This window comes from Onychostoma macrolepis, chromosome 19 (assembly GCF_012432095.1).
Source record: "Onychostoma macrolepis isolate SWU-2019 chromosome 19, ASM1243209v1, whole genome shotgun sequence".
Lineage (NCBI taxonomy): Eukaryota > Metazoa > Chordata > Actinopteri > Cypriniformes > Cyprinidae > Onychostoma > Onychostoma macrolepis.
Window position 1 is genome coordinate 30,144,200 of NC_081173.1, and position 13,532 is coordinate 30,157,731.

The window sequence follows — 13,532 nt, forward strand, 5'->3', positions numbered from 1 at the left end:
ATACAATGCACCGATCCTCCCGCTCATATAACACTGCCCTCATGCTGGAGTCGCCACTAGCTGTTTTTCTCTTTATCTTCCTCAGGGATGCAAGAATGATCCCAGAGTCCTTGTTTCCTGACCAAGCTTTACAACATCCTTGGGCATTAAAACAATAAGAGGTTTTTACAACTAAAAGTTCCTGACAAAAACTAAAAACTGCTCTTTTTTTTCATGTTGAGGTACTTGCAAAAACATTCATGCTTTGTTTAATTTATGAATGCACAGAAATAAATAAATAAATATTGCAGCAGCACCATGGTACTTTGATATATGCCTATATGGTACACTTGGTATCTTGTTTACATACCTTTGTAATGTATTCAAAGAATACCATGGTATTACTATCAAGTTAGAGTGCATTATATATTTTTATGGTAATACCATGGTACTTTTTCATAATGCCTGTGTGTTGAAGAGTTTCACGTCCCCTCAGGGTTTTTTTTCCCAGGATCGTTGTCGCATTAATTTTGGAAACTGTCAATGGCCAGTTGGGATTTTCTGTCAGAATCTGCAGATGCAAGATATTTTAGCATAATTTACTTACGCTGACAAGAAAGTCGAGCTAGACTTGAACTAAACAAGCACGGCTAACACAGATTGAAGGCTGGACTCAATAATTTCACTATTAAATACTGCTCAAGCTTGTTTGCATCATTATTGTGCTATACGAGTGTGTTCAGAATAGCATTTACACATTTTTTCATTATGTTGTATTATGCAATGCACAGGTCAAGTTTGGCAAACTCTGATGAAACTCTTTGTTTGCTGTTGTTGATAAAACAATAGAAACCATCACATAATTTGTAATGGTATTACTGGTTATAATGGTAATTGTACTGGTTTTAATAGAAACTGTAATAGTCCCTGTTGGTTTCTACTGGTAATTGGTCATCTTCTGTTGGTGGCTTGTTAAAACCACTAAATCCTACTGCAATATGTCCCAAACCATTTGTTAACGTTAATGGCTAAAACCTGATGATTTGTAATGTTTTCAATGGTATTTGTAGTGGAAACCATCAGAATTTCTGTGATGGTTTCTATTGTTTTTTCAGCAGGACCGAGGGGGACGGCCGGAAGTTTAGTTTAGCAGGTAAAATAGTCTAACTGATTGCTTTTAGATGGAAAAACTGCCCATAACTCCTGGTCTAGGATCTGTTTTCTTTGTAATAATAGCACAAAGAAATAGATTTGGCAAACAATCCAGTGTATCTTCTGCTTTGGAAAGCGTCAAATGATTTTACAATGCATTTTCGCAGAGGGGAGCAAAGTAGCCAATCACAGACATGTTTGTTGATTTCTAAAACGCAATGACCAATCAGAGGTGTTTAGGTTGGAATCTACGCACTCACCGTTTTTTGTCCAGCGCCGAGTTCTATCATGCTGGTAACTTCTTTAAAAAAATAAAAATACAAATAAAAAAAAAGTGATTTAAAGTGATTAACAATTCACCGACTTGCCTGTGCTTAATTCAAAATGAAAGAATTTGAAAATTGGAAGTTTACTATTATTAAATTAAAATCATAGGCCTATTTCGGTTATAAATGACTACAAGTCATTTATGTGCTAAATCAGATGTAAAAGAGTGAGTTATTTAGAAACTCATTGTATGCGTGTGATTATGACAGAAAAACATAATTCATAATAGGGCAGAAGGCTACTTACTTTTACTGGAGTAACATTTCAACAGTGTATCTGTAGGTTACTTTAACTTCAGTACAGTGTTTGTGTTGTCGTCCACCACTGATAGTGACACAGAAATAGCTTCACTTTTTAACGAGGCACTGACAATTATTGATTGCAAGATGAACACACAACAATACACCAATCCATTTTTCACTAAAATTACAGTTACTTTAAACTTAACTGAGCCTGGTTAGCAGCAGCATATCATTATAACCGGGTCCTGTGCTTTCACAGGCGGTGATGTTCTCAATATGTGCCAATAAAACCGCTGTTGGCAGGACCCCTTCGGATTCAAGCAGTCCCTTGTGGACCATTAAACAGTGCTCCAGGGCAATCCGTGACATGGGCATATTTCCAGTGTGACAAAACTGACATAGTTATTGCAGGGAAAATGAGCTCTTGTATAATGATGCAAAGAGTCAAAACATCATGGGGTTACAGTCAAATAATGTGACAGTGGCCCCATAAATGTATTTAGAGACATAAAAATATATGGATGCCATTGCATTAGACGATAGAACAAAACCAATACAACATCAGCAAACAAATGATTGAAAAACAACTTTATACATTATCTATCTGTTTTATTGTTCACAATATAATCAATGTTTACCCAAATTAATGAAACTTGCATGATGTAAAGCATGCTTGATACTTAAAAAAACTATAAAAAAAAAAAAAAAAAAACAATCAAAAAGTTCATTTAAATGTATATAACTTTTATTTATTTATTTATTTATTTATTTTTTGGGGGAATTTTATCATTTTAAATATATATAACTAAAATTGGAAAATGGTTGAACTGCTATAAGAAATATTTTGTAATAAATATTTATCGATATTAATGGCAGTAATTTTTCTTCATTTCTTGATGTTATAAAAGACTAATTACATTTTTTTTGTAAAAGAAGAATACATTTGTATTTTTAATCAGATTTTTATCTCATAATTCAGACTGTTTTTCTCACAATTCTGAGAAAAAAAAAAATTATAAACAGAATTGTGACATATAAATGCTGAATTGCGAGATTTAAACTTACAGTTTGGCATGGCAGAAACAGAAATGCAAGATATAAACTCAGAATTCAGAGAAAAAAAGTCAGAAATTTTGATATAAAAGAATTGCATTTTTTAATTTTTTTATTCCATGGCAGAAACATGCTTCCATAATTTTGTAATGTTCTTTTAATTAATAAAAGTTATATAACCTATATGAAAATGTCATAAAATATATATTTTTTAAATTATTTTTCTTCAATTGTGTGTCTAATGTAGGCCTGTTTAACATCCAAAGTGGCAAAATATCAGTATCGGTAAAAAATGTCAAATCCATGCATCCCTAGTCGTCCTTGTAGGCAGCAAACAGCAAGGCAGCTCACTGTTTTGAAACGGAGCCGAGTTTGCAAGTGGACAGGAACAAAGTGATTTATTCCAGTATGAGAACCTTCCACCTCACATGAAGAGAAAGAGCGAGGAAGAGAAAGGAGGAAGATGAACAGACACAAACGGACTGCGCTGCAGTGGTTATAAATAGATGGAGGATGTGAGAGCGTGTGTATAGGAAGCAGCTCTTCTGTCCTACTGCGGTGATGCTAATGGAAGTTAATATGGTGCAAAGAGCCAAACTGAGATACAGGAGGACAAACGACAGGACAGAACTGCCACGGGAGGCAAATTACACTCTCTCAAAAAACATTCTGATCTTTAGCACTGTAAGGGATTCTCTGTTCTTTCTGAAGAGCAATCATGCTGCTTTCAACCCATGCTGGAATTTATGAGATTGCATGTGAACACCAGCACAATGTTGTTTAAGAAAGTTAGAAAATTAGTGATTAATCGTGCAAGCGCACAACAGTTTGTGAGGCAACAAGCTTGCACTGCTTAACTACATTTCCCATAATTCTCTGCTCAATTCTCTGCACAAGAATGATAAATGCATTGATAGAGCCTCAAGGTTTGGCTGGTTAGCGAGACCCCATTAACCCCTGCTGGTATGCTGTAACTGTCACGAGTTCTGTTCATGCACTTCCGTTCGCTCACCACCAGAGATCACCCGCTCACTACTATGGACTCTTGCACCACACTAACTGTTGCACTTCACCCCAGACTACAGTTCCCATCATCCATTGCACTGATTACACATACACAGCTGAATGCACTGAGTATACATACACAGCTGAATTCAATCAGACATGCTACATAAGCCATGGACTTCCTCTTTCTCACTGCTGAGTATTGTCTAGTGTTTATCGCTCTCCCAGTGATAGCTACTCTACGGAGCCCCTCTGTGTTTTCTGAGTCTAAGTTTAAATCTAGTTTATCGCCTGAGTCATTCGTATCTTTATCCTAGCCTGTGTATCTCGTTTCTTGTCTGATCTCTGCCTGCCCTGAAGTTTATAGCCTACCTTGGATCTCTCTTTAGTCTTGTCATTTTGTATTCTGTTTGCTCCTGCCTGGACTATTACTCACGTTATCGGATTACCGATATTGTTCGCCGATCGGAGACCCACGCTTGCCCTAGGAATACTCTTTGTCTTGCCTGATATGTACCTGTTTGCCACTTCTTGATCCAAGCCTGTTATGACTACGTCTCTGCCAAATAAAAGCCTGCAAATGAATCCGCATGTCTCACGTCTCGTTCGTCCCGTAACAGAATACTTGGCCACACGAGGATCCAATGGCATTTCTAAAGGACCCTGGCCAGGTATGGACACAGTCGACCAGCTGCTCGACCTGCGACAAAGGAGTTTATCCATTGAGGAGTATGTCACCTTACGTCATCTAACACCGTGTCCTAACTACACGCGACGCGACAAGATTCCAGCGACAAGCAATTTGGGTGTCCACACCAGACGCGACGCGACACCGCGACGCGACAGAATCAATCAAATATCACAGCCAATCAGAAGCGTGTGTGGGCGGGCTCTCTCGAAGCGCACTGCTCTTGCAACAAAATGGATACGTTTATAATCTAATTCATAAATTTTAAAGCTTTTTAACATCATTAAATATACATACTGAGTGACTGATAACATCTTTGTTATGGAATACACTCGTTGGTTCGCAGTGAGTTCACAGTTTTAACGGTCATCTTTGATTTAATTTATTTTTCAAGATCTGAGGTAAACTATCTGTTGTTGCTTTCAGTATGGCTATAGGGTCACGCAATATGATATTTAAACTCATATTAGACACGTTTAACTTTGAATAAAGCATATAATCACCTGAGATTATCTACTGTCATATAGTTTGTATGTTGTTGTTCCAGCCGCGACGTCGCGGAAATAGAAACCGTTTCTAAATTAGAAATTTTGCGTGTCGCCGTCGCGGCTAGTTAGGACAAAAACTCTGATTAACATGGAAAAGATACCTTTTATCGCGTGTCGCGGCGTCGCGTCGCCGCGTCGCGTGTAGTTAGGACACGGTGTAAGTGAGCCCATAAAGTCATGGTTACCCGAGGGGAAGTTTAATTGTAGTTTAAAGGACTTTATGGACTATGATTTGCTGTTTGCTGGCTCTTTGTTTTCTGTGGGTGTCACGGAGGAGGAACGCGACACCGCGTCTGTGACTGAAATGGTGGCTGCACCAGAGTGCACTCACAAAATGGCGGCGATAGTGGAGCCTGATCGCAAAATGGCAGACACAACAGCGCCCTGTCACGTCACAGCTGCCAATCTTCAGTTAGGCCAGGACACTGCAGATCTTCATGAATCAAGTCAAGTCACAGTCAATCGTTGTGAGTCCAGTCAAGTCACGGTTGATCATGCAGAATCTCACATCTCAGCTGATTGTCCAGAGTCTCGTCACTTCTCGTCTGTTCATCCAGAGTCCTGTCACTCCCTGTCTGTTGAACCCGGATATTCAAGGTCAGTCCTTCGACATCCCAGTCTGGTATCCAGTGTGAGGGATGTACAGCTGGTGTCTGCACGCCCAGCTGGTATCCCCAAACCTACTCAGTCTACCCCTTCTGTTCCTGAACTGATTTCCCTATCTGAAGTGCTTCCCATGATGGATCGGTTTTTGGTGTGTTTGGGCTGCATACACCACCACAGAAATGCCAGAGGTGGCAGCGTCCACTGTGATGTCTTCAGATGTGGCGGCTGATGCTGCAGAACCATCTGAGGTAGTGGCGCTCGCTGCTGTGTTCCGCGAAGCGATGGTGCACGCTGCAGTTTCTCCTGAGATGGCTGCGCATGCTGCAGAACCTCCCGAAGTGGCGGTGCTTGCTTCAGCTCCTTGCGTGGTGGTGGTGCCCAGCAATGCACTTTCAGCCTGTCATGTCACGGTCGAAGGAACCGTTGCTGAACTCTCCTTGTATCCTGATGGTACTACTGTAGAACTCCCAGAGGTGGAAACATCCGCTGCAGACCCTCTAGAGGTGTCAGTGGTACCCACTTATGAACTCTCATTCTGTCCTGTCACGGCTATGGAGGCTGTCTGCGAATCCTCATCCTGTCCTGTTTCGTATGCCCTGTTAATCATGTCATTGCCAAAGAGACCTTTAGTGAACAGTCTGTCTTTCCCTTTCCAGTCAATGAGTTTAATTCTGAGCTGTCTGTGTGTCCAGTTTCAAACAATAAGCCTGAGATTGAGCCACCTGTCTGTTCTATTTCTAATGATATGTCTGATTGCAAACTTCCTGTCAGCCTAGTGTCTGTCAATGAACTTTTTGTCTGTCCGGTTCCAACCAAGGAGTCTGAGTATGAGCAGTTTGGTTATACTGTTTCTGTCAATGAGTTCGATTCCCAGGTATCTGTCTGTCCTATTTCAACGAATGAGTCTGTGAATTGTCTGCCAGTTTAGTTTTCCTCACTGAAATGTCTACCAGTCCAGTTTCAGTCGATGCACCTAGTTATGAATGATCCATCTGTACAAGTGTAGCTGTAAGATCAGACTTAGAACTGTCTGCTGATCTGGTTTCTGTTAACACCAAGTCTAGTTTTGAACCATCTGTCTGTCCAGTTTTAGTCACTGAAATGTCTACCAGTTCAGCTTCAGTTAATACAACTAATTTTGAACTGTCAGTCTATCCCTTATCAGCCCATGAATCTGTTTGTGAACTACCTACCAGTCCAGTTTCCCTCAGTAAGTCTGATTCTGAGCTGTCCACTTCAACCTCTTTCAGAGCCCTTGATTGTGAACTATCTGCCAGTCCTATTCTAGTCAATGCATTTAATTACGAACTATCTGTCTTGCCAGTTTCAGTCTATGAGTTTAATTACGAACTATCTGCCCCTCCGGTTCTCCCTAATGTATCTGGTTTTGAACTGTCTGTCCGCCCTGTTATCTTTAAGGAGACCGAAGCCTTTGTGTTGCCTGCCTCGGTCCTTGGGGCCGTGAATAGTGTCTGTGTTGTCTGTCTCTGCTCTTCCTAGGTCTCAGTTTCGGCCATGGTCTCCTGATCAGTCTGACCCTCCGTGGTTGTCTTCTGCTCCAGCCTGGTGGTCTTCTGCTCCGCCCTGGTGGGCTCCAGTTCCGGCTGCTCCGTCCTGGTGGGTTCGTGCTCCATCGGCTCCGCCCTGGCTTCCTGCTCTGCTGGTTCTGCCCTGGCTCCCTACTCCGCCTTGGTGCCCTGCTCTTCCGGCTCTGCCTCAGTCCCTGGCCTCTCCACTTCCACGTGGACCTAGCCCTCCGTCCCTCCCCCTGTTCCGCCTCCACTCCACCGCCCTCCTGGATTGTATGGAGATAAGACTGTCTGGAAGCCTGACTAAGTAGTTTATCACCTGAGTCATTCGTATCTTTATCCTAGCCTGTGTATCTCGTTTCTTGTCTGATCTCTGCCTGCCCTGAAGTTTATAGCCTACCTTGGATCTCACTTTATTCTTGTCGTTTTGTACTCTGTTTGCTACTGCCTGGACTATTACTCACATTATCGGATTACCCCTCTTGTCAAGCCCTCTGGATATTGTTTGCCGATCGGAGACCCATGCTTGCCCTAGGAATAGTCTTTGTCTTGCCTGATATGTACCTGTTTGCCACTGCTTGAACCAAGCCTGTTATGACCACGTCTCTTGTCAAATAACAGCCTGCAAATGGCTCCGCACGTCACATGTTCGCCCCGTAACAGTAACCACATCAATCTGGTTCTTAAAATTAGTGCTGCTATTTTTAACTAAAACTAGAACTATTAAAATTTTTTTTTTTTTTTTCACTGAAATGTTCTAAAATACAAATGTTAGATGAAAAACTTGAAGAACTTTAAATTTAAAAAATTTAAATGTAAATTAATGTTACCTTGGAAACTAACTGAAAGTCAGTTTAAGTTACTGACTGGTGTTACTATAACATCACTAAAGCTATAAAAATATTAAAACACTATAATAGTAGCTATATAAATAATACTAAAATGCAAGCTGTGTATATCTGTGATATATCGCTAATATTTCATTATATTATAGCTAGTATATGTTTTACCATTTTGTAGGGCCTTTTAAATATGTGAATTGGACGTGTAGTCCTACAATCCCTCGTCTGCTGTCTTTGACAGCACAGCTTAAAGCAACTGTATGTGGTTTTGCGACTTTGAAGCCCCCTTCAGTTAAGTGGAATTTATTGGAGTAAATAACCTTTTCAATGCTTGATCTCAGTGAACTCACATGATTCATGAGTTCACAAGAGATCGATTCTCCCATGGCGAACCACTAAAATTTCGAAACCTTTACTTTACTTTTAGTCATTTAGCAGATGCTTTTATCCAAAGCGACTTACAAATAAGAAAAAGTAACTAAAACTAAAAGTTAAAACTCTATAAATACTTTATATACACATTTAAGAAAATAAAGAAATTAAATAAAAATGACAAATGTATACAACAACATTTCAAAACCACACATTTAAATGAAAACAAAAAATAAAGCTTAAAACAATTCAAAATACTAAAACAACAAAAGGTATGAGTATAATAATGATACTAACATAACACTAAGCCAAACACCAAAAAAACAAAACAAAACCAAAAAAAACTAAGTGTATATACAGCTACACACACACACACACACACACATATATATATATATATATATATATATATATATAAATTCAATATATATATTATTTCATTTGCATTTAGTATGTTGAAGTACTAAAATAACTAAAGTAACTAAAAGTTAATAAAAAAATAAAAACTTTACTTAAAAAAACGAATAAAGTGACAACATTAGTACAACTGTAACTAAAATAAAATAGATAACAAATACAAATCAAACTGCATTAGTTTATCAGTAATCCTAAAAAATAACACTGAGCCAAACACACATGCTAAAAAACAGCAACAACTTATTTAGAAACAGTTGTTACGTAATGAAGCCTCGGTTGGTGAAATCACATGACTTTAGTCATTTGATAGCCTACGTGCTCAAACCACTGCTTTGAAACAAATGATTCGAAGCTTCACGAAGCACTGCTTTGAAAGCACACATCATTATTAAAGTCAGGGACATCAAATATCTCACACTTGATTTTGAACTTTAAGAATTAATGTTCATCAGTTTTGGTGCAGCTTACTGACATTTTCTCACAAAAGTGAGAAAGAAATATTAATAAATTTGGCTGGTTAGTGGTTTTGTCAGTTAGCTCCCGCTGGTTGACGTAGTAACTACATCCTTTTGTGGTTAAAAAGCACTTTCTCCGCACTTGGAACTTTTAAAGGGGTCATGCACTGAGAAACCAAAATTCCCTTGACCTTTTTGACATATGTGACCCTTGTGTCTTAAGTTGCTGGGGTATATTTGTAGCAATAGCCAAAAATACACTGTATGGGTCAAAATTATAGATTTTTCTTTTATGCCAAAAATCATTAGTATATTAAGTAAAGATCATATTCCATGAAGAAATTTACTACTGTAAATATATCAAAACGTCATTTTTGATAAGTAATATGCATTGCTAAGAATTCATTTGGACAACTTTAAAGGCGATTTTCTCAATATTTAGATTTTTTGGCACCCTCAGATTCCAGATTTACAAATAGTTGTATCTCGGCCAAATATTGCCTGATCCTAAAAATTGAAAAATTGACACTTAAGACTGGTTTTGTGGTCCAGGGTCACATATAGTACTAGTATAGTACAGTTCATTGTACTATAAAAACATCTTGTAAATTTCAAAACTCAAAACTTTGTCGTTAGTCTAAAAACAGATGATACTGAAAAAAAAAAAAAACCTTACAAAACGACAGCTTGTGGAATGTTCTACTCTATGATGTAATAGTGTGACTAAGCTCCGCCTCTGCAGAAGAAGATCAACGCCTGCTTCGACATCACTGCCTGTTTAGCCCCGCCCGCCAATTCTGCATCACTGCCTGTTTAGCCCCGCCCACCCATTCGCGCATGTAGCGTTTATGAGAGAGGCGAACGTGTCTACACAGAAACAAAACAATAAAGATGCTCCGAAGACAACAAGATGCTGTGCAGTGCCAAGTCGTGTAAAAACAGTGTTTGTGCTGCTCTCTTTCTGATCCCAGTGTTAGGAAACGTGAGGAAAGAACTTGGTCTTTTGTTCACTTAATTTTACCGCAGATTCATTTAGGAACAAGGCACAATTCTACACGGGATTGAAGATTGAAACCAAAAGAAGATGCTGTACCAACTATATTGGATCCAACAGTAATGTCTCACCACAAGTGTGAGTAACTGTTTTTTGTCACTATTGCTTTGTCTCTTCTTACAGATAGTTTGATTTGTATAGAGTTATTTATGCGTTTTAAACCTAAATCACAGCAGCGTCCCTTTGTGAAGGACGTAGACTGTCAAATATACACAAGTCAATGATAGCAGTGGGTGTTTACTTCCGAGTCTACAATCCGCCACACCTATTCAAACAGAGCGTTCTGATGACGGGACAGAGAATAGCTTATTACTTCTAAATTATGATTTTTTTTATGTAAAAATCTTTATAACATTATAAGTGGACCTCAGAGAACAGTACAAAATAATAAAAAAAACAGAGGCAGTTCATGACCCCTTTAAGGCATTGAGAATGGCAATGTGACTAACAAGAAGTGATAGTTTTATTATATAAGTGATAGTCCAACTTTTGGACAATACAGTACTAACACTGCACTCAGAATTGTCTGATAGTACAGAAGTATACCTGAAGTGCAAACAATACACCATGTACTTTCCTCCCTCTTTACTCATGGTCGCAGGTTCTAAAAATATCTCCACCTTTTCTTTGCTGCTATTTCTAGATCACCGGTCACAACCGGGTCTTGAAACTGACAATCAGTTCAGCACTTTCACATTCCCACAAACCCTGCAAACACAGGCGAGAGGGAGGAAAACACAGAAGAAGCACTAGTTTGATGACTCAGCAGACGGACGGGGGCGTCTTGTTATCGAATCAATGGCAAGATTACGGACAGCTGATGTTCCCGAGCTGATTCACAGACAATGGATTCTGTGCGGTGCGATTAATTATATACCACAGGAAACAGATCAAATATCCTGACAGCTTGATCAGCATTTTTGAATTGAATGAAACCTGCGTGATGTAAAGCCTGTTTGATGCCTGAATGCAAATGGAAAAATAATGCCATCATAATTAGGTTTATTTAAATTTTTTAAATAATATATTTAAGTGATATAATGTAAGATATATACAGTATATATATATATAATATACAGTCATGGCCAAAAATATTGGTACCCTTGGTAAATATGAACAAAGAAGGCTGTGAAAATCAATCTACGTTGTTAATTCTTTTGATCTTTTATTTAAAAAAATTACAAAAATCTAACCTTTCATTGGATAATAAGAATTTAAAATGTGGGGAAATATCATTATGAAATAAATGTTTTTCTCTAATACACATTGGCCACAATTAACGGCACCCTTTTATTCAATAACAGCTCTAAATGTTCTCCTATAATGCCTGATGAGGTTAGAGAACACCTGACAAGAGATCAGAGACCATTCCTTCATCCAGAATCACTCCAGACCCTTTAGATTCACAGCTCCATGTTGGTGCTTCTTCTCTTCAGTTCACTCATTTTCTACAGGGTTCAGGTCAGAGGACTGGAATGGCCAGCAGAAGCTTGGTTTTGTGCTCAGTGACCCATTTTTGTGTTGTTTTTGAGGTTTGTGTTTGGATTATTGTACGGTTGGAAGATCCAAACATGGCCCATTATAAGATTTCCAACAGAGTCAGTCACTTATTGATTTTTTATCTGTTGGTATTTGATAGAATCCATGATGCCATGTGTCTAAACAAGATGTCCAGGACCTCCAGCAGAAATATAGGCCCACAACATCAAAAATACTTTTTATCCCTGTGTTCACCAAACCCATCTTGAGTGTTTGCTGCTAAAAAGCTCATTTTTTAGTTTCATCTGACCATAGAAGCCAGTGCCATTTGAAGTTCCAGTCGTGTCTGATAACTGAATATGCTGGAGTTTGTTTTTGGATGAGCGAGGAGAATTTTTCTTGAAACCCTCCCAAACAACATGTGCTGATGTAGGGGCTGTATGACAATTTTTTTTTAAAGGTTTTCTGCCCCCGAGACTCAACTATTTTCTGCAATTCTCCAGCTGTGGTCCTTGGAGAGTCTTTAGCCGCTCAAACTCTCCTTCTCACCGTGCATTAGGACGATATAGACACACGTCCTCTTCCAGGCAGTTTTGTAACATTTTATGATGATTGGAAATTCTTAATTATTGCCCTGATGGTGGAAATGGGAATTTTCACTGCTCTAGCTCTTTTCTTAAAGCCACTTCACTAATTTGTGAAGCTCAATTATCTTTTGCTGCACATCAGAAATATATTCTTTGGTTTTTCTCATTGTGATGGATGATTAAGGGAATTTGGACTTTGTTTTCCCTCCTATATTTATTTCTGTGAAACAGGAAGCCATGGCTGGATAATTTCATGTTCATAATCACCCTGGAGTGCTCAAAATTGTGAATATGAATGGGAATATACTTCAGAGATATTTTACTCATAAGAATTTCTAGGGGTGTGTAATTGTAATTGTGTCCAATGTGTATTTGAGAAAAACATTTATTTCATAATGAGACCCCCATTTTAAATTCTTATTATCCAATGAAAGGTTAGATTTTTGTGAATTTTTTAAATAAAAGATCAAAAGGATTAACCATGCAGATTAATTTTCACAGCCTTCTTTGATCATATTTACCAAGGGTGCCGATATTATATATATATATATATATATATATATACTGTATACATACACTTCTATGCAAATAGAAAAATAATTCCATTGTAATTAGGTTATATATACATTATTAAATTACACACTCACACACACAATTATTATAGTATATATTTCTATATTTAAATATTTAATTTTGTAAAATTATTTAAATTATTTAATTTAATATTTATATTATATTACAGTATGCAGTATATTGCTGAAATATCTGTGGCTGGTATTTTTCAAATTCACCAATTATCCAAGGTTCTAAAAGACAAATTAATTTAATTTTTGTGAGTATTTTGTTATTTTATATCAGAATTGGTAAAAGCTATTAGTTTACTCGTCAATATTATTTATTTTAATATTATTTTTCTGTCAGCAAAGGTAAAACCCCAATTAACCACAACTTGCAATGTGATATATGTTTTCAAGCTCTTTGTATTGACTGATTATTGGAAATCAATGCGAGATGGGCAAAGCTTTCTACTGTGTGACTGGTATTGTGTTTTCTGTTGACTGAAGAATACCGATTCAAACGCAATATAAACGGATACAAGCAAAGCACACCTCAAATAGGCCTATACCTGCAGTGTAACTGCAAAATAATATTCTGCACTGTTTGTTTTAGACTTTCTGTTGTTACAGTAACGCAAAC